The sequence below is a fragment of the Anneissia japonica genome, unplaced genomic scaffold (assembly GCF_011630105.1).
Source record: "Anneissia japonica isolate Jap-2015-1 unplaced genomic scaffold, ASM1163010v1 scaffold2994_len2133135_cov197, whole genome shotgun sequence".
Classification (NCBI taxonomy): Eukaryota; Metazoa; Echinodermata; class Crinoidea; order Comatulida; family Comatulidae; genus Anneissia; species Anneissia japonica.
Window position 1 is genome coordinate 2,068,939 of NW_022728550.1, and position 3,797 is coordinate 2,072,735.

A 3,797-nucleotide genomic window follows, 5' to 3' on the forward strand; every position below is an offset into this window, starting at 1 on the left:
GACCGGAAATGGTCTGCAGTCAGTTGGTTGTTACCATGTGCCAGTGATGTTGGAGTATATAGTACAGCAATATGAAACTATTATGTGTTGGTCGGGTAGTGAAATGATTATTGTACATTTTAAGTGATCATGGGAATTAATTAGCGAAGACATGGAGACAATTGTTCCGAAGTTCCCTCTTTCCAAGAGGAGATGCAAATGCTTTGTGAAAATGAATACGCCGCGGTACTCATTTTCACAAAGAAATACACACAACTGGTTAGCTAACAATTATGTCAATGTTACATGAACACCTGGGAAGGAAGGTCCAATCACGTTGTTACATATACATTGTTAAATAAGGACATGATGGAACATCGTAGGCTACCCTGTAGCTTTTCAACGAATAAAGTCCTATAAAAGTCATTGTGTAATAAAATGCCTCCGACGGGATTCGAACCTGCGACCTCTCGCTGACAAGGCGAGCGTCATAACCACTGGAACACGAAGGCTTCATGGTTGAACAGGTCCAAATAACCGTCGGCAACATTGTATTACACAATGGTGCGTCTCAAGAGGGCGTTCGGCCAGATAAATTATCTGGAGAAACGGCTAGAAATAAATACTGTCGTATATTGTATATGATATTGAAGAAAGTTAGCCGTTAACACTGCTGAATAAATATAATATAAATCATCAAAGGTACATATACAGTGTTAAATAAGGACATGATGGAACATCGTAGGCTACCCTGTAGCTTTTCAACGAATAGAGTCCTATAAAAGTCATTGTGTAATAAAATGCCTCCGACGGGACAGTTTACTTCATCATAATTAGTTGTAACTTGTTTATCAGTTGATTATGTAATAGAAAACGGCGGTACCGCGGGGTTATAACTTTTGATGTTCGGTTTGAGATGTTTCCATGTAATTTCAATGCTCCCTGTTTTACCAATTATAAATATTATTTACATGCTCTTCAAATAACTATCAACAAGATAGGTGACAGTGACAAATGACAAAAACTTTATTTCTTTTGATTAGGTCTAATGTAATAATATTTTTAATACATCCTTAGTGTAGGGCAAACGAATAAAAAATGGAATTATCTCCGGTATCATTTCGATTACACAGAGTACAATTTGTAGCGTGATCATCACACCTACAAAGATCATTTTTTTTTTATCTGATAATGTTATTAATGATTGTTAAAATATGAGATCACACTTAAAGAATAGAATCTATAATTTTCACACATTCTATTTGTGTTAACTTCGTGCAGCCAATCCTGTTTTGAGATAACACTCAATCGGTTAATACTATTTGCTATCATTTTTTTATGCAAATTGTCATAGTCAATCTAAATGTAATGTTTGACAGTTTACTTCGTTCATAATCAATGACACGCATCCAAAAAGTTAACATTCTCTTGTCTACTATTAATTACTATTACAAATATTATTATTATCAATAATGAGATGTTTCCATTCAATACTAACATCGAATCTTGGAATAACAAGATCTAACTATTTTCACATAATGCAGTAATTACCAAATACATGCAACTAAATTAATTATTTACTACAAAGTTTATACGTTAACTTCATCTCTATTGCATTATTGCATTATAGTATAAAGAATTTAATATCTCAGTACAATTTTAAGACAACTAAAAGAAACTTCCTTCATTCTTTATCTAACGTAAATGTGACTTAGGAAATTTAGTGAGTCCAAAATGTCATCAGGAGAAATCGCTGGAGATTTGGCGAAGATATGAAGGTAACCGCTTACAGAGTACCGGTATGGTCCGACCTCTTCGAAAGTATGCTTCAAGTAGGATTCATCCATTATAAACAATAATAAGTCGTTGAAACATGTCCAGCGCCAAGAAGCTAATTTTTGTAAAGAAGAATACGCAAGAGAAGAAGGCACTGTTAGCCGCATCTTGACGAATTGTACTGGGAACACATTACAAACCAGAAGACGACGTCGACCACTAGGTACGGTTTATAAGATGCAAAATGAGCTTGTCAATATCCCACTTCACTAGTATGTCCATCTACACACTCATGTATCCAGGGGACACAATCAGAAATTCATGCAACAAAGGCACAAATCAAGAGTATTCAACAGGGATGGTGCCAGCGGGGGGAGGGAGCAGGACCACCCCCACTGTCGGGGAGAGCCCCCCCCCCCCACCATCGGGGAGAAAAATTCGGTGATGAGAAAAAAAAAAACATTATATGTATTTTTTAAATATTAGTAGACTATAAAATCGATTAAATAAGCATTTGAAACCCCTAAATTGTCAACATTTTCGTGGCCTTCTCCCCCAGGACCACTTTCGGAACCTTGTTATCGAAGCTCGACCATGCCAACTTTGCTTTCGTCTTGGAAATCTGACACCTCCTCATAAGGTCCTTAGATATGTTCCAGTTTTTAAAAACATCTAGATATTTTCAGTTGATATTAGCGCAAATTAAATTTTTGTTTTAAGTAAAGTATTGTACACATATTTATAGTGTTGAACACAATTTTAATGAAGTTTTCTCACAAATGCTTGTCCTGATGTTAATGTTGTGTTTTAGAGTGTAAAGAGGAGAGTTCTTGAAAAAAATTTACCAGTCAGCGTTAAACTAATGATAAATAAAATATAGCAGGAATATTATAACTCAGAACAGTTAATTTGACTAAACTGAGACATTGATACATGAACGTACGAGTACCTGAAGGTATACATAGCAGCAACCACTATAAATACAATTCAGTGATAATCAATAATAAATACAGTTGGCGTTTTTTATCATACATAATTACAATCCAAGTATTGTAGATTTTATTGTTGATTATTATCAGATGGAATTGGAATAAAAACTGCATTAAATGGTCATTAAGATAGCAACAAAATAATGATAGCTAATGTTGGCGTCAAGTAGCTAAAAATGCATCCACCAATCGCAAAGATCTTATAAACACAAGATAGCGTTCTCCGCGATTTACGCGTGCAAATTCTGTAAGAAGGCATGAATGGCGCCCTCTTGCTAAATTGGAAACTTTTGACCCTTGACCGCTCTGACCATATCGTACAGCGAGCGACTTTACCTTTAGGGTATCCATCCTGTGAACAGCAGAACAGGAACCATCTCAGATCCATGGCAACAGATAGGACGCCCTCTTCCAAAACTGATTACTTTTTCTCTTTGGTATAATAGCGCATGAATGGCGCCCTCTTGCGAAATTGGAAACTTTTGAACCTTGACCGACGCTTCTATTTGTTACGCGTAAATCGCGGAGAACGCTATCTTGTGTTTATAAGATCTTTGACCAATCGTCTTATTGCCACTGAAACAGTTAATGATCAGGATGATTTGGATTTCAGCTTCCATGAAGAGTAACTAAATCCTTAGAATAGTTCTCTATCTAGCCTAGGCCTAGGGTAGGCCTGCCTTATTATTATAATTATCATTATTATTATAATTATCTAAAACATTATAATCATGAAAACACTATTATTATTATTAGTATTATTATTATTATTATTATTATTATTATTATTATTATTATTATTATTACTATTATTATTATTATTTAAAAACATTAAAATCATTAAAATATTATTTTTAAGTTATTAAAGTTACGTAATGTTACTGAAAGGCTCTTTGCTCAATTAAAAAATTAAATAGCTCATTTAAAATGATCAAAACCAGATGGAAGTATAAAAAATAGTTTTCACTGATTTATTTTATCTATTTTATCTTATTTGTTCACCATTCAACAGTAACGTTTGTTGCCACTTACAGAATTGAAACAGAATTATAT